The sequence below is a fragment of the Myotis nattereri genome (assembly GCF_964212035.1).
Source record: "Myotis nattereri genome assembly, chromosome: 2".
In the NCBI taxonomy this organism is placed as follows: Eukaryota; Metazoa; Chordata; class Mammalia; order Chiroptera; family Vespertilionidae; genus Myotis; species Myotis nattereri.
Window position 1 is genome coordinate 70,971,398 of NC_138076.1, and position 19,324 is coordinate 70,990,721.

The following is a 19,324-nucleotide window of genomic DNA, read 5'->3' on the forward strand; positions in this document are numbered from 1 at the left end:
GATCCGGCTGACTGAAAGAGGTTTCTGGGGTTTTGTTTAGCTTCTATATTTGTAACAATGTTTCTTAGCAGCTCAGAGACCAGCAGCAGCAGGTGGGAGAATGTTGGAGTCCTCTGTCTCTGAAGTAAGCAAGCCTCATGTTAGTTTCAAGCTGCCTGGCTGCCGGCCGCCATCTTGGCTGGCAGTTAATTTGCCTATCTCGCTGATTAGCCAATGGGAAGGGTAGTGGACGTATGCTAATTACCATGTTTCTCTTTTATTAGATAGGATGTGTCATCTTTGATGAAGTATTTGTTAAGGACTTTGGCCCATTTTTAAATCAAGGTATTTGTTTAATTATTGCTGAGTTATAAAGCTTTTTTAAATATATTTTTATTGATTTCAGAGAGGCAGAAAGAGGGAGAAGGAGAAAGAGATAGAAACATCAATGATGAGAGAGAACCATTGATCGGCTTCCTCCTGCATGCCTGCCACTGGGGATAAAGCCCACAACCCGGGCATGTGCCCTTGACTGGAATCGAACCCAGGACCCTTCAGTCCACAGACTGACACTCTACCCACTGAACCATACCAGCTAGGGCAGTTTAAAGGCTTTAAAAAAATATTTTGTGAGTCCTTCATCAGATATGTCTTTTGAAAATATTTCCTCCCAGTCAATGACTTGTGTAATTTTTATTTTGTTTTCTTGTCTTTTCAAGATGTTGGATGTTGAAAAGCAGTGGTGAAAAGGGACATCCTTATTTTGTTCCTTATCTTAGTTGGAATACTTCTCACTAATAAGTCTGACGTTACCTGTAGATGTTCTGTACATTTCTTTATTAAGTTGAGGAATTCCCCCTTTATTTCTGGCTTACTGCAAATTTTTACAGCAAATGGATGTTGGATTTTGTCCAATTATTTTTATGTGACTATTGATAGCATCCTGTTATTTTGAGTGATTAATTTTTAAGATCTTTATTAAAAATTGATTTAATTAATTTTAAAGATTCCATGATTTCTATCAGGTTTAGAAATAATGGAATCTCAGAGATAACATAATACTATAGAAACAAGTTTTGAGTAATCAGAATGTTTGGATTTAAATCCTGATATTGGCACTTACTATTTACACCACACTTGCCAAGTTGCTTGATCTTTCTATGCTTCAGTTTCCTGTTGGCAAGATGGGGGCTATAGAGTGCCAGTCTCATAAGATTACCGTGTAACTAAATCATTTAAGATACATAAAAGAGTGTTTGGCACTGGTGCACACCATTAGAAGTGTTTCTGCTCCCTTCCAAGTGATAATCTAAACACCAAAGAGGCTGGATTGTTTTAGCCTATTTATAAATTAATATATCTACTGTGCCTAAAACAATGTCTGGTTCCTAGTTGCATTTGAATATCGTTGGTGAAATTAACCACTAAACTATAAAGATATATAAAGAGGACTATCAACCAGACTTTAAAACTCACAATGATAGTTTTATTCCATAAATAAATTCTATATTAGACAGAATTTACTCATTAGCAAATAAGGCTGCTGCTTACACATATGGGCACCTTTGTGAACATTAGATAGAGGCAATCCTATTCCTCTAGCATAGTGACTTTCAACCACTGTGATGCAAGAATTTTTAAAACATGCAGCACCTGACCTCTTCTGCCTTAGATTGACGAATTAAAAATGACACTAGCCAACACAACAATAACTGTCCTGTGTGAGTGAATTAAATTTATACATATTTTTTTCAGATTGGCAATATATATATATATTTTTGGTGTGCCACAGAATTTTAGTAATTAGTTTATGTATAGCATGAGATGAAAAAGGTTATAAATTGCTGCTTTAGAACAAACTATCACTGAGCCAGGGAAGATGGCTTGGTAAGAAAAGTATTTCTATCATGTGAGAACAATCTTCATTCCACTGCAGATCCTTCTCAATAGATAAATACCACTGAATATCGAGGACATTGGTAAATAAAAAAGAGATAAAGTAAAGACGGTGAACAGTTAATAAAATCAGTGTCTAAATTAGGATTAATAACTTTAAATTGGTATTTTACACTGCCACCTCTTAATTTCCTCTTTTAATAGATTATTTTAGGATAAAGACAAACAGGATAAAAATAAAAGTCTGTGCTAATGTGTGTGTGTGTGTGTGTGTGTGTGTGTGTGTGTGTGTAGGTAGTTTGGCTAGTAGGGAAAGGTAATATGCCTGTGAAAAAAGTACAAGCCCACTCTATTTGCTTGAATATTAGTGCTTGAAACAATAGCTTTAGGTAATTACTGTTTTCTTTTACTAATAGTGAGCAGATAACGCTTCCATTTCCTTAAAATGTTTGAAAAAACTCAGGTTATAAGTAAATTTATAAAAATTAAAGATTTTGCTGTATTAATTTTCTTCTTGATTTAATTATGTATCTTTTCCAACTTAAGTTCTACCTTTGTTTTCTCCACTTTTTGTTTCCATCAACTCTAAATACCAGTGAATATCCTTTAACCCGACCCATTTTCTTTATACTCTAACTGCTTTAACGAGTCTATCTCATTTTCTTTGACTATTATGTTCTACTTATTGTTACAGGTATAGCTCTCATAATTATTTGCTTATTATAACAATGTATAAACTTTTCTCCATTATAAACAAGTATTTTCCTATAATAAATATTGTGTTGTATCTATTATAATAGTTTGCAGTTATAAAACTCAGAAAAGTGTAAATAATTATGTTGATTATGCACTGGTTTGCAATGTAAAAATAAATAAATATGTTGCTCCATCACCAATTCTAATGCTTCCTAGAGAGTATGCCTACATTGAAAAAGGAACTGTACATAGAGATTAAACATTACAGTCAATTTCATTAAAGTTAAGAGGCAAATGCATAAATAGAAGCTGTTATGAGATGTGTTCCCAGGTCACGTGTGAGAAATGGGGAAGAAAAGATATTTTCTTATAAAGCTTTACATGGGCTAAAATAATTTTGACTATGACATCTTTTTGGCCTAAGGTTCTAGGGAATTAAAAATTTAGCTGGTACTTATCTATTTTAATGCTGTGAAACATTATGCTTAAAATGTTATATATTTATATGCTTAAGAAATCATTCTAGGTCAACTCTGTTTACATCCTAATGTAGTATGAATGGGAGAGAATTAAAACAACTAAATCATAATTATATTGTCTGCCACATTTTATTGAAATATTTATCAATCATTAATTATAACTAGAAGCATTGTGTTAGTTGCTGAGCTACAGAAATAAACAAAACAGAGTATATTCGCATAAGGAACTCACAGTTTTGAGGGTAGATTGATAGTAAAGCATATATTCACTCATTTATATAATAGAGTAATTTTTTAGTTTTAAACTAAAATAAAGGATTGTAATATGTGGGTGATGGGAGGCAAAGTTAATAAATTCTAACGTCCTTGTACAATTCAGAAATAAACTAATTACATTGATCAATGTTTTATAAATATACAGCACAGTTAAGAAAAATTTAAAAACAGTATTAATAATAAAATATGAAAGTCCCAACATGTCAGAGAGAGAAATTTAATGAGAGTAACAAACAACCAAAGAAAATAAAAGTCTTATCATTTGTTTTTAAAATGCAAGAGAAAATGAAAGAAATGCACTCACACACAAATATTCAAAAAGGAGGGGTAAAACACAGTACTAATTAATATGACAGAACAAGTAAATTAAAACTATAAATAACATTATTGAAGTCAAATTTGTAGAATACAGCTCAAGAAGATTAGAGGAAATTTTATAGTCTTAAATACTACAGAAAAATAAAGTAGAAATCGGGAAGTTACATTTGCTCAACTTAAGAATTATAAAAACGGACCAACTAAATCTTAACTAACTAAAAAAAAAGAAATTAATGCAGGTATGAATAGAAATTAAAGACATAGAAAACAAGAAAGAGTAAAAAGAGTAAAGAATACAAAAATTTGTTGTTTTCTTGAAAAGCCTGAAATATTAAACAGATAATAGCGGAATTGATGAAATAATAACTAAGAGAAAACAGACACTATTAAGCAGACATACAGACACCTAACCAAAAATGAGATAGAAATGACAATGATAGCTCTAGTTGGTTTTGCTCAGGGGATAGAGCGTCCGCCTGTGGACTGAAGGGTCCCAGGTTCGATTCCAGTCAAGGGCACATGACCTGGTTGCAGGCTCCATCCCCAGTTGGGAGCATGCAGGAGAAAGCTGATTAACGATTCTCTCTCATCATTGTGTTTCTATCTTTCTCTTCATCTCTTCATCTCCCTTCCTCTCTAAAATCATATATATATATGAAATGACCATGATAAAAAACATGTTATTTTAAAACTTTATGGAATTAATTAAAAAATAAATGTGAAATACATGAATTACTAAAATAAAAGTAAATTCACAAGTACTCTCTTGAATAAGTAGAAAATATGAACACTTTATAACAATGAACAAATTAATTTTTAGTTTTAAAATTCTTTATAAAAAAGTATATCACATTTAGCTGATTTATATATGAATTCTAACAAACATTCATGAGACAGTAATCCCAATCACAAATAAATTTTTAAAGAAAATTGTAGAAGAGGAAAAAAAACCTCTGTTTAATGTAGACAATAAAGTATAGAAAAATAACACAGAAGAAAAAGTATACTCCAACACCACTGACGAATATATACATAAAGTTCAAAATAAAAGGAACAAAGAATATAGCAATATATTAGAAATAATGACTTAGAAAAACAGAAGACAAACACCGAGAGAAAATATTTGCAAGAGACAATTATTCAAATATACAAAGAACTTTTTAATAATATTATTTTTTAATTTCTATTTTATTTAATTAATTTATTTTTAAATTTTTCTTTATTGTTGAAATATTACGGTCTTCCCACTTTTTCCCCGCATTGACTGCCTCCACCCCACTCCTGCACTCTCCCCAGGTCTTGCCCTGACAATTTCTGTGGCCATGGGTTATGCAGGTAAGTCCTTTTGGTTAATTTCTTCCAGCTCCCCCACTTCCCTCGGAAATACATCAGCCAGTCTGTTCGCATGCTTCAGTGTTTCTGAATCTGTTTTGTTCATCAGTTTATTTTGTTCATTAGATTCCACTCATGTTCTACTTGTCCTTCTCTGATGGGCTTATGTTGCTCAGCATAATACTCTCCAGGCCCCTCCATGATGCCCCAAAGGGTAACTAAGCAAGAAGAAAACAAATAACCTGATTTTAAAATTAGAAAATAACTGAACAGACACCTCATCAAAGAATATATGCAAATGGAAAATAATTACGTTTAACATCATATTTTGAGAAAATTATAAATTAAAAACAAAGAAATACCACTAAACACCTATTAGACTGGCCAAAATCCTGAACACTAACAATACCAAAAGCTGGAGAAGATGTGATTCAATAGGAATTTACATTTATTGCTTTTGAGAATGCAAAATGGTATAGCTACTTTGGAAAAATGGTTTGGCAGTTTCTTATAAAACCATATGTTTAAGTAATTTTTCTCCTTTGTATTTACCTAAAGTAGTTGAAAACTTATATCCATAAAAACACTTGTGCAGGGATATTTATAGCTGTTTTATTCAAAAGTGTCAAAACTTTGAAGCAATCAAGATGTCTTTCAATAGGTGAATAGATAAAAAAACTGTGGTAACCCCGATAAGGAAATATTATTCAGTGTTAGAAATGAGCTACCAATACACTCATATGTGGACTCTAAAGAATAATATACAAAAACAAACAAAAATACTCATTTAAAGAGACCAAGCCAATGGTTGCCAGAGGGGAGGGTTGGGGACAGGGTGGAAAAGGTAAAGGGATTAAGAAGTAAGATTGGTAGTTACAAAATAGTCATGGGGATGTAAAGTACAGAATAGAAAATATAGTCAATTCTATATAATAAAAGCCCAGTGACCAAAATAGCGGAATGACCAAAATGACCAGAGACCAAAAGAACCTCTGCCCCTCGCCCCAGCTGGCACCACTCCCCAGAGGGGACCCCTACCCTGATAGAGTATGTGGCTGACCTGAAAACCACCCAGTGGCCTCTCTCCCTGGCTGGCCCCACCCACCAGCAGGGACTCCCACCCTGATCAGGGGCATAGCCAGCCTGCAAACTGCCACAGCCCTTCGCCCCAGCTGGTCCCGCCCCCCAGTGGGGACTTCCACCTCAATTCGAGGCCCGCATCAGGGCAGACCGGCCGGCTTAAACCCGTGCACAGGCCTCTAACCTAAAGAGAGTAATATGCAAATTGACCCTAATGTCAGAGTGATCAGAACAACCGCTCAACCAGTCACTACGAGGCACACTGACCTCCTCTCAGTCCCTTTCACCAGTTGGCAGGCTCTGATCACCCAGTGGCAAATGGGGAACCGGGAGTGGGTGGTGGGGGACGTGGGTGGCACTGAGCCAAGCCCCCACCCCACCAGTGGCCCCACACACAGAGAGCAACCGTGGAGAGGGTGGGGCCAGCTATCGGGTGCTTCCTCCCCCCAGCCAGCAGGCTCCGATTATCCAATGGCGAGCATGGAACTGGGGGTTCCTGGGGGGAAGGTGCCAGCTGCTGGAAGCCAGGGAAGAGGACCCTGATCGCAGGCCAGGCCTAGGGACTGTACCCATGCCTGAATTTCAGGTGGTGGGCCTCTAGTCCTATATCATAAAAGGCTAATGTGCAAATAGAGCAAACAATGGAACAACTGAACAACCAATCACTATGACATGCGCTGACCACCCGGTGGCAAGCAGGGAATATGGCAGGAGTCGGCAGCAGGCAGCAGAGCATGGAACTAGGTGGGCATCAGCTGCCATGGGATGGTGGAGGTGAGCAGAGGTGCCAGACCAAGGCAGGGTGCCAGTTGCTGTCATCGGGTCGAGCCTCTGACGGTTACTGAAAATTCTTTGGTCCTGTGAGCCATGGTCCTGTCCAGCGCTCACACCTGCTGTCGGTGCCAGAGCCGCTGCTTGCACCCGCTGCCAGCACCCAGCGCCGGCCCCAATCACGGAGCACCATCAACAGGTGCGAGCAGCGGCTGTTGGCCCCGATCACCCCTGAGGATTTTTCCACCTCCCCTGATCCTGAGGGGGGATCAGGGCAGCAGCCGCTGCTCGCACCTGTTGATGGTGCTGGCCCCGCTTGTACCCACTGCTGGCAGCCGCAAACTCTCTGCACAGTCAGCAGATGCAAGCAGGGCCAGTGCTGTCAGGGCATGGGAGCAGTGGCAGCGGGAGCAAGGCTGCCTGCAGACAGGGGGCTGGGGACTGCGATGGGAGGGGCTGGGCAGGGGCGCAGAGGATGGGCCAAGACCTGCCCTGTGCCCACCACAGCCTCATGGCCCACAGTTCCTTTCAAGGTGCACAAATTCATGCACTGGGCCCCTAGTAGTAGTATAATAACAATGTATGGTGTCAATTTGCTATTGGAAGTATCATGCAGAACACCTTGTAAAGTGTATGATTGTCTGAACACTGTGCTGTACACCTGAAACCAATACAAAATAATGTTGAATGCAAACTGTAATTGAAAAAGGATTTTTGATAATAAAGTAAAAAAAAGAGAAAAAGAAGTGAACTATCAAGCCACAAAAGGACATAGAGAAACCTTAAATGCATTTTACTAAGTGAAAGAGGCTGATTTGAAAAGATTATATTTAGTGTGAATCAAACTATCTGACATTCTGGAAAAGGCAAAACTATGGAGACAGTAAAAAGATCAGTGTTTTCCAGGGTTTGGGAGTGGGGAGACCAAGGGATAAACAGGTGAAGGTTAGAGGATATTTAGAGCAGTGAAATACAAATCCCTATAATATCAATAAAGACCTAATGTAAACCATGAAATTTAGGTGACTATGGGATGTCAATGTAGATTTATCTACTGTAACATATGTAGCACTCTGGTGAGGAATGTTAATAGTGGGAAGAGTGTGCTGTGCATGTGTGTGGACCCAGGAGATATATAGGAACTCTTACCTTCTCCTCAAATGTGCTATGAGTTTAAGGAGACATAACAACTAAATGTAATAAATGTAGTGCAGCTGATATCCTGGAACAGAAAATTGACCTTAGGCAAACTAAAGAAACCTGAATGAAATATGTGTTTTAGTTAGTTAGTGGTAATGCATCAATATTGACTCAATAATTGTAACAAGTGTACCACCCTGCTATTAGATGGTAATAATAGGAGAATTTAAGTCATTTAAACCTCACAACAATTTTAACACATATAATTGTTTATCCCCATCCAACAGAGGCTGAGGGATAAAGGCTAACTTATTTGCTAAAGGATACAACAGCTAATTCGGTGGGATAGCCAAGATTTAAATCAAATCATCTTGGTTAAAAACAAATTTAAAAAAGCTAAAATAAATTTTATTGAAAAAAAAATAAAAGAAATTGCAAAATAAGTAACAAAATGGTAGAAAGTATTTTAACCCTCTCTCTCCCAAAATAGCACTCATAATAAAGACAAAGTAAAAAAAAAAATCAACACAATAAAAAATGGGGAAGAATATAAAATAATTTATGTCACAGAAAGCATGAATGTTTAACATACAGGTGAATATGCTCTAAAAGTCAATATTTCCTATAAAAAAGTTGTTCTTTTTTTGCTAATATAAGAATCTTTTAATAGAATCTGATTGTGAAAGATTTTTCCATAACACTTATTTTATGAATAAATATTAGTAATACATTGTACTTGTTCTTTAGCATTTTCTCTATGATTCCACCAATGCATTTATTATTAATAATAATCATTTAGTTGTCTCTCTTGTTTTATCTATGAGCATTGTGAGGGCAATGATTATGTTTTTCATTTAAATACCTCTGAAATGTTTTTGCAAATAAATAAATGTCTGCTGCATTAAAAAAAAAATACTGTTTTTCTTCCTGCTTTTTGTTTTTTTTCAGTGAAGATTCATGTGTGTAGTGCTGTTAGCACAGTAGGCACTCATCATAAATTGTTTACTTTGTAAACATACAATTTCTTACTTTGGTTTCCTATTTTCATCCTAATGTCATCCATCAGCTTCTTTCTTCATGTACCAAAACTTATATGATTTTGGTAGTATATATTTAAAATTAGTTCGAAACATTTGAAATGCTTTTGTGTGGGTTATATCATTTAATTTACTATATAAAAAAGTAAGATAATTGTTATTGCAGTTTAATGAAATGAACAGATGAAAAGACACTAGTAGACTAAATGGTTATACAAGTTTATATAAATTATAAATGTCAAAGCCAGAATCTCAATCCAGAATTTAAAATCCATTGCTCTTTTGATTACAAATATCTACCTATTTATGTGGTACTCTCTAATTATGAAGTTGTAGGGTATTAAATAATTGAAGGTTCTTCAGTAAATAATGTGATAGAAATAGTATTTTTATAATCCTATTGTAACTTCTTTATAAATAAGTAAAGTGGAGAAATAATTGATCATTTGTACCAATTTGAAGGGGAAAAGGTGCTTCAAAAGCATTTCTGTTCTAAAACCAAGAGGATGTGACCTAATTTGAAACGTATTGGGCATCTGAGGAAACTCTATGTATGTACAATGTTTAGTATGTAAGATTATATAAGATGCTGTGGAAATCGTGTTGTTGTTTTTTCAAATGTAAAAGAAGCCAAGCACAATGGACACACAAAAAAACACAGAAACCAAGAGTTAAAACAGAGCTGCTTGTTGGGGAGAGGTTCCAATTTAGCAGATTAGCAATGTTCCAAGTAATTACTCTTAAATAGCCTTTCTAGTTTATAGGACTTTTACACATACATGTGTAAAATCATAATATTAAAATCAATATTTGTGTTTTTTCAAATAAATAACATTTCGATGTGCATGTTTGTGGGGTTCTTTTGGTTTTGTTTTTAAATATGTGATTTAAAACATTGACTTACATCTCATGTAATTGACTCATTCCAAGTTATTGCACATACCGGAGGGAAAATGGTACCTAGTTGCTGCGAAGGTATTCTTTCCTTCAATACTATCTTTCCATAAATATGTAGAATACTGTCCACCAGCTTTCACCAATTCAAATTAAATTCAGCTACCTAAGCAAATATGTAGTTACTTACATAAATCAAAAAACCTAAAAGCTATACATAAAAAATAAGGCAATGTTTGCTGAACTAATGAAAATTGCAATTTGCTTTCTCTCTGCAATTCTGGCTCTGGGAAATAAAACTTGGCTTGACTATTGGCAAAACATTGATGCAATTAAAGAGACATTCTCTTTTCTCTATATACAAAAATGCCTTTTTGTGATAAGATGATTTGAGATTATGGACTTTTTTAAAGGTCTTTTTCCATCTCCTGCTTCACAGTGTAATTTTCTCAAAGTGCTCAAAGTTGAGGTTTACTATTTATATTTAGCAAACCATTCAATCTCTATCCCTTCTTTAGTGTAGAACATAGATAAGAAAAAAATCCTTTGATATGATTTTTATGCAATTAGTCCATGAAGCAAAACCCAAATAATTCCTTTTTGTGGTATTATCACATTTTTCTTACCTTGGTTACACAGAAAGCTTAAATTTATATAATGCTATGGTGGCTGTTTTACTTGACTGTTACTATATTTAAATTTGTCTCATTTTTATTCACACGTATGATTATTCAGAGTGAGTGATGAGGAGGAATAATCTCCAAACCCATTAGCACTCTGATCTCTGGAAGCATATGCTTCACAGTAATTTTGTGCTTATTCTTTTGGGTATTTGGTGTGATTACTATTGAACAGATTAGAAAGAAGAGTAACACCAAGTTCTGATGGGTAAACAGATTAAAAAGGCAAAGATTGAGAGTGTGGGTCATGTTTGTGTCTATAGTCATGTGTTTCTTTTATTATATTAAAATTTATGGCAAAGATAAATAAAATATTTGCCTAAAATTAAAATTTTAAATTATGGCAAAGATAAATAAAATGTTTGCTTATATATCAAAATCAGAAAATACGTGGATGACCAGCTGGCTTTAGAAGTTTAGACTGTAGGTCTTTGTAGAGATCCTTTTATATTTATCAATATTATTTGTACATATTTCAAATTTGACTTTGAACAGTCAGGTGAAAAATATGTAAGTAATTCGTAAGTCTTTTATTTATGTGGTAAGAGCTTATTACCTTTAAAAATAGGAGGTGAATTTGAAATTGAGATATTTGGGATTATTTTGGTAGTTTACTAAAATTTTAAGAATCTGAGATTTTTAAAAAAGATTAATATCATCAAGATCTTTGAACACAATTATATTAAAATTTGATTAAATAAATAACAGCAACTTTAAATCTTTCACATATTAATTTTATGCCAGAGTTGATTCTTAAACCAAATGTATGTGCATATGTATATGTGTGTGTTTAAAGAGTTATTTTATTACCTTTGTTAGCAAAGAAATCACACATTTCTTTTCTGAGAACCACATAATTAAACCAGTATATCAATAGTATACATGCCTAATTTTTTATAGTGGTGGGTCATTCCCATTCTAAGCATGATGGTGAAATTTCTGCTGCCTTTTAATAGCATATGTCTGTCAAGAATGAATATCTGAAATTAGCTGAATAAAAGTAGTGCCAAAGAAAAATTGTGCAGGGAATTGATAGGTAGGCAAGTTAAATAGGCAAGGGAAACTGTATTCCAAAGTACTCAAATATTGCAATAGAGGAGAAAAATTGAACTCAACTGTGCTGAAACAAAAGTTGGGTGGATTATCTAGCTTTACTGAAGTATAACTGTCAAAACATATATATTTAACGTGTACAAAGTGCTGATTTGATATATCTATACATTGTGAAATGATTACTTCAGTTGAGCTAATTAACTTTTCCATCACTTCACATAGTTACTATTTAATTTTTTTAAGGATAATTAAGATTTACTCTCTTAGCAAATTTTAGGTGTACAATACAGTGTTATTAACTGTAGTCACCATGCTGTATATTAGATCTCCTGAAATTATTCACCTTATAACTGAAAGTGTGTGCCCTAATGCAAGCAAATCCCCATTCCCCAAACCTCCAGCACCTGACAACCACTCTTCTATTCTCTGCTTCAACGAGTTTGACTTTCTTAGAGACTATATAAAAGTGAAATCATGAAGTACTAGTCTTCTGTGTTTTGGCTCATTTCACTTAGAATAATGTTCTTCAGGTTTCTCTATGTTGTCATAAATGAGATTTCCTTCTTTTTATGGCGGAATACTATTCCATGGTATAGGAGGGGTTTTTTTAAGCTGGGATGAGCTGATGGACAGTATTAGATTAGGCGATCTGTGTTTGCTGTCATTTGTTAAATTTAGGCTTCTACTCCCCCATAGGGACTGGGAGATAGTGTCTTTATCCATATCAGTAATTATGTTTCAAAATGGTATCTCCCAGGTCCTAAAAAAGATATTTCTAGGTTATAAAACTGGCAAGAAACTTGGACAGGATTGACAATTCAATGGACAGAGAAAAAATTGTTCACTACAGTTTTTGAAAGTAGATGCTCCTAAGAGAGTGCAGAGGCCTGGAGTGAGGAAAAAAGCTTGTTTAAAGTTTAGTCAACCTGAGACAACATGAAGGCCATCTTCGTCTCTACTAAGAGTTAAGAAGAAAAGTATGCCAAAGTTATTCTTTGGTAAATTATATTAGATTAATAATCAAGAATAAAATGACAAATTCCAAATACATGAGTGTAGAATAAGAATAGAAAAAAGCAGAAAATGATAGATTGTTTGATTATATTTTTTAAAAATTATAATTTTGAGTGTATACAATCTTAAACAGCACATAGATTTTTATGGGATAAGCCTAATTAGAGTCTCTAATATATTAGACAAAATATTCATATAAATAAAGCCTTAAAAGTAAGTTCTGTCCTGATTTGATAAGCCTTACAAATGAGAAATGAATAACAGACATATTTTGGTATTAACATTTCCAGAATTTTTGCTTCATATCCAAAATTTGAACTCTTTATTGCTAGCCTAGAGTCAGCTAATGATATAAATATATAAATTCCAATTTAGAAATTGAGAGTTAGTCACACACACTTAAATATACAATTTTCAAACCTCAGAGTATGTGTCACATAGAATTTCGGCTGGGGATTTCTGGGCACGAAATGTATTATCCAGTTAATTGGGCAATGAACTAACAGGATTGCCAAGTTATATCAGGCAATTTCACAGTACTCAAAGGGCAATTTAAAATTTTACTGCTTACACTGAATTATAAATTATAACTAAAAAGAGATAACCTTTGTCTCAAAGGACCTCCTTGTTATATGGACCTCCTTGTTATATCATTGACTTTTGTAAATCAAACAAAAAACAATTTTAAGTAAAATTGACTTAAAATTAAGATATGATAATTTTTAGACATATATGTATATCTATAATATGTTTTTGTCCACCTATATCTGTAAAATTGATTTAAAAGGTATGGTTACATATTCCCATAAAAGAAAAAAATAAACTTTTTGACAAGTTTGGGGACTGACATTTTATGTACTCAAATATAGGAACTGAGTTTTATTGAGGGAAATATTTGATGCTCCATCCTGTGTTATCCAGAATGGTGTTAGCTCATCTTTGTTACTAAAGAGAGACTGAGCAAATACATGCTAATACTCATTGTGTGTGCATATGTTTGGCAGGGCAATGGGGGGGGCATCTCAGGAAAAGAGAATTTAGAGGAAGAGGGAAGCAAGGCAGCAAAAAAGAAGCACATGTCCAGCATCAGAACAACACTGATGGCTTAAGGGGCCTGGGATTTTGGAACTTGAGGCAAAGAAGCTTCACTGGCAACCCACTTGGGCCCCCTCCCTGCTACTCCCTGCTGCAGGGAGTCCATCTCTCTCTCAGTAAACTTGGCTTCTGCTTTCTGTCTTTGTCCATGAACTCATTCTTTGATTTTGCCAGATAGTGAATTTAGACCCGAACAGTAATTTTGGCCTCATTACCATATCAATTTTAAATTACTTTTTAAAAAATCTCAATAGATTGGCATCAACTTACCCTTTTATCATTGAGCTTCTGGACAATAGAGTCTCTGGTTTTCTCTTCCACTGTTCGTATGTGGACTTACATTGATATAGCCCTAGTGGAGTTAGTTTGCCATTGGTGTATGAAGTTCAAAATTATTTTCTCCTTACTGAGTGTTTTGCAATGTAAATGCTTGTGCTCCCACCGGTTTTATAAAACAAAGTCCTGAACATGCTCCCTGTAATATGAACATACATGCTATGAAGATTCACCATTGAAATCCCTTTATTCTACTCCTACTCCAGTGTAGGTATAGTGGGTTCTCTCTGACAATTTAAGGTTCAAGTGTGACTTTGAATTAAATGCATTGCTTTTTTTTTTTTTTTTTTTTTTTTTTTTTTTTTACATTATGGTGGTATTTTCATCATGGAGACTAACATTTAAGGGTGAATTGTATTCCACCCACAGATTCAGGCTCAGAATTATTATCCACATTTGTATCAATGCGTTTCTATGCATAAAGAAATGTGCTATGTAATCTGTCTTTTGGTATTAACTGTGTGAAAAACACTTTGAAAACTTGGCTCCCTGAGATTCTTTCATGGCTCAAGATAGGTGTTTGAGGAATTTATAATTTTAGCTTGTCCTTCAAAATCATGAACCTTGCCAAAGATTTACAACTATAAGAGCTCTAAAATTTAGCTAATATTTCCAAACTATTATATTTTTCCATTTTTTAATGTGACTTTATTTTGGCCAAAAATACCCCCTATATATTTTTTCCCAAAAATTGAAAAATTCTTGCCAAATAGGCAATATGTAAGTGAACAGACAATAAGTATAGCCAACTTACAGAGTATCTGCAATCAGTAAAATCATTGTTTGATCTTGTAACATTTATTTTATTTAATAACTTAGTTTAAGAACTAAGATTCCAATATTTCTAAAATTATAGAGCTGGTAATTTTAAATATGAGGCTTAGTCTATCATTAATCAAATTATACTAAACTGGCCATACATAAATGTGTGTTACTCTTTCACACTTATCTACCTTTTTTTTCTTTTTGCATATAGACTACTTTGCCAAGAACATGTTGACCTAGGGAGCCTTGAATTTGTTGTCTTTGTAAATCCAGATCCAACTAGAAAAGGTAATCTCTGAAATCTTCCCTAATCTTTCAGACTCCTCTGTGGTATACTTTAATATAACTCTGAAATGATTACATTCTTAATCTATTTAGTAGTTTTTTATTATGGTAGATTTTTTTCTGTTAGAACATTTATTTGTAAGTATACTAATAAAATTCAGTAGTTAAGGCATATGCCAGCCAATATGTGATAAATGAACTATACTTTCTGTAATATATCTATGTCAAAACATATATTATGCCATAAAATGTATGAAGAAGCAAGCAATAATTCCTTATCATGTTTATTAATGATATCTATATGAGGTCTATAAATGTTTATATTGAATTCAATTTAGAGTAATCAACATATTTCAAGTATGTGAGCTATATAGTAGAAATCAATATTTGTTATTTAATTATGGTTATCATCATTGTTGTTATCATTGGTATTTTATGTCTAGACCTTCAGTTACCTTCCTTGAATAAAAACAAAAGATAAACTAATTTCTCCTAAGAATTTTCATGAGCACTAAAGGATTCTGATTTGGAATATGATTAAGATATTTCCCAAGATATTTTGAAAATAAAAATCTTAATATTGCCATCAGGACATTACATTATGTTTCTCTTACCTCAATCACTTTAAAATGTTTGTCTCAGTTGGAAATAAATTCTGGGCAGACACTTATTTTTATGCAGGACAGTGAAGATTAAACCCTTGTCTTCTGCATGTATTATAGATGACAACTGGGACTACCTCGGTCTTTTTATTTCAGTTCTGAAGATTGTAAATTGAATCTAGTCCAAGCTCTCAATTACTTCCTTCTACACTTTCTTTTAGATATATAATGCAGTTTCAGAATCTATCCTATATGCCTCATACCAAATTCGGTATTTATTATAAATTATTTTTCTCTTTGTCTTATGGTGTTTGTGAATACTTGGGTATCATCTTCCAACTCACAATTCCCTTTTCAATTTTAGATGCAGAAGAGTTTATCTCATTGTGGGGTTTTAATTTGCAGGGCTGTATTTTCATTCCAAGCTTGCTAATTTTTTATTTGAAAAATCTATCTCTTTCATGTCTCTTTACCATTGTTTTATAGTATCTTGCAAATTGTGAAAGAGGACATTATTTTACTAATCACTGAGATAGGTGTTTTATTATCAAACAACATGGACAAGAATCATAGAAATCTTCAATAGCATCCAACTTTATTAATAATTTAAAGAATATAGGCAATTATGGGACAGCTCCTTGGGTCCTTACTGTTACATTAAAATGCTTCTAGTCAAGATTGATGATGCATGTGGTACAGTGGGGCCTTGACTTATGAGTTTAATTTGTTCCGTGATGGAGCTCATAACTCAAATTACTCGTATGTCAAATGACTGTGACGTTCGCTGCGCCAACTAGCGGTGGGGTATCTGAAGCTGGCTCGTAACCTGAATTTTTTTGAGCTTGCAACTTAAAGCAAAAAATCGGCAAAGAGATGGCTCATATCTCAAAAAAGCTCGTTAGTTGGGACACTTGTAAGTCAAGGCCCCACTGCACATCCTTTACACAAAGTGAGATATTTTAGTTATGAATATCTCCAATTTATAATCTGATAACTACATAGGTGGTACTGATGTTTCAATTACTTCATCAAGCCATAAATTCTAGAGTCATAGACTATAAAAAACCTGCTGTACCATTTTGTAAAACTTTTGTTTGTTTGTTTGTTTGTTTGTTTTTTCCTTTCCTCGGGGGAGACAGGAGGAGGGAGAAAGAATGGAAACTAACCTTTCATACTCAAGTACATCCACCTTCTTAAATAGATTAGAGGCCCGGTGCATGAAATTTGTGCGGGGGGGGGGGGTGAGGGGGTTGCCTCAGCCTAGCCTGCACCCTTTCCAATGCGGGACCCCTCAGGGAATGTCTGACTGCCAGTTTAGGCCCAATCCCGGAGATCGGGCCTAAACCGGCAGTCGGACATCCCTCTCACAATTCTGTACTACTGGCTCCTAATTGCTTACCTGCCTGCCTGCCTGGTCACCCCTAGCTGCCCCCTCCTGCTGGCCAGGTCCACCCCTATTGCCCCCCCTGCCAGCCTGATCCCCCCTAACTGCACCCCCCCCACCAGACTGCTTGCTCCTAACTGTACCCCTTGCCAGCCTGGTTGCCCCCAGCTGCCCGCCTGCTGGCTTGGTTGCCCCTAACTGCCCCCCTGCTGGCCTGGTCACCTCTTACTGCCCCCCCTGCCAGCCTGATCGCCCCTAACTGCACCCCCCCACCAGCCTGCTTGCTCCTACCTGCAGCCCTTGCCAGCCTGGTCGCCCCCAGCTGCCCGCCTGCTGGCTTGGTTGCCCCTAACTGGCCCCCTGCTGGCCTGGTCACCTCTTACTGCCCCCCCTGCCAGCCTGATCGCCCCTAACTGCACCCCCCCACCAGCCTGCTTGCTCCTACCTGCACCCCTTGCCAGCCTGGTCGCCCCCAGCTGCCCGCCTGCTGGCCTGGTTGCCCCTAACTGCCCCTTCTGCTGGCCTGGTCACCTCTTACTGCCCCTCTGCTTCCCTGGTCACCCCCATCTGCCCCCTTCTGCTGGCCTGGTCTCCCCTCATGGCCCCCCTTGCCAGCCTAGTCACCCTCAACCTCCCCCCTCCCTGACCTAGTCGCCTCTCACTGGCCCCTGGCCAACCTAATTGCCCCTAACTGCCTGCCTGCTAGCCTGGTCACCCCCAACTTTACCCCCTCCATGGCCTAGTCGCCCCTCACTGGCCCCCTGCCAGCCTAATTGCTCCCAACTGCAGCCCTGCCAGCCTGGTTGCCCCTAACTACACCCCCCTTCCGGCCTGGTCACCCCGTGCAGCCTGCTTTCTCAGTCATTTAGTCATCCCTCACTAACCTCCCGGCCGACCTGGTCATAGGCAGCCATCTTGTGAGGGTGTGAGGGTTAATTTGCATATTACTTCTTCATTATATAGGATTGTTGTAAAGTTTCATAAGACTTTTAATAAAATTAGTTTCACTAGATATCTCATTAGTGTTCACCTTGATAAAGGACATTCACTGTTTTATATACTAGCATGTGCTAACTAGTATTCTTCAATGAAGCTATGTATTTTTTAATTTTTTCTATTTGTAAATATTATCTATAACAGATATATATTTTAGTAGAGAGAGACATCAACACAAAAGTACATTAATTAACCAAAATTATTAAACAATTTGTTACTGGTTTATTTTAAGTTGTATTTGTATAATTAAGCAAAATTACTTAGAATTTTAGATCTGACTTTCCATGGTAGAAATTACTAACAATAACAATACTTTGAAAATATAACTGAGTATTTATCCAATGAAATGAACAATTTTAAATATATCTATTTACATGAAATGAAGGAAACCAGAAAAATAACTTTAAAAATTAAAAAAGTAATATTTTGATATTCTAATATATATTCTGATTTAGTATTCAGTGTTACACTTTTGTTAAATTCTATATAAACAAAAACAAATCATTTCATCATAATTTAAATAATATATTTGGGTAAATGTTATGTTCTAGAGTAGTGATGGCGAACCTATGACACACGAACTCATTTTTTTGGTTGATTTTTCTTAGTTAAATGGCATTTAAATATATAAAATAAATATAAAAAATATAAGTCTTTGTTTTACTGTGGTTGCAAATATCAAAAAATTTCTATATGTGACACGGCACCAGAGTTAACTTAGGGTTTTTCAAAATGCTGACACGCCGAGCTCAAAAGCTTCGCCATCACTGTTCTAGAGGTTATGACAAGAACATACAAATCAATTTCTTGGCTAATGGGATCCGTTTTTCAAAAGCATAACTTTCAATTAACTTTATTCAACTTAATTTGAATTATTTTGACTAGGCATCCTTATGAACACATAATTATTTTCTCTTAATAATTATTGTTTGCTTTTAATCCCTACTTATTGAATGTTTACTCTGTGCTAGATGCTAAATTAATAGCTTTATACATTGGCTACATTTATTTTTACAACACTCAAGAAAATTAGGTTTATTTGTGACCCACTTTTCTAATTAGAAAGTTGAAGATTCAAGTAAGTCTTTTAAGTCATAAAATGGCAAGAGAATTCAAAACTAAACCCCTCGCTACTGGTTACATTATCTTTTTAATCACCTTTAATGATCTTATTCTATGTATTTTAAGCAGCTCTAGAATGATTCCAAAAGGTAAG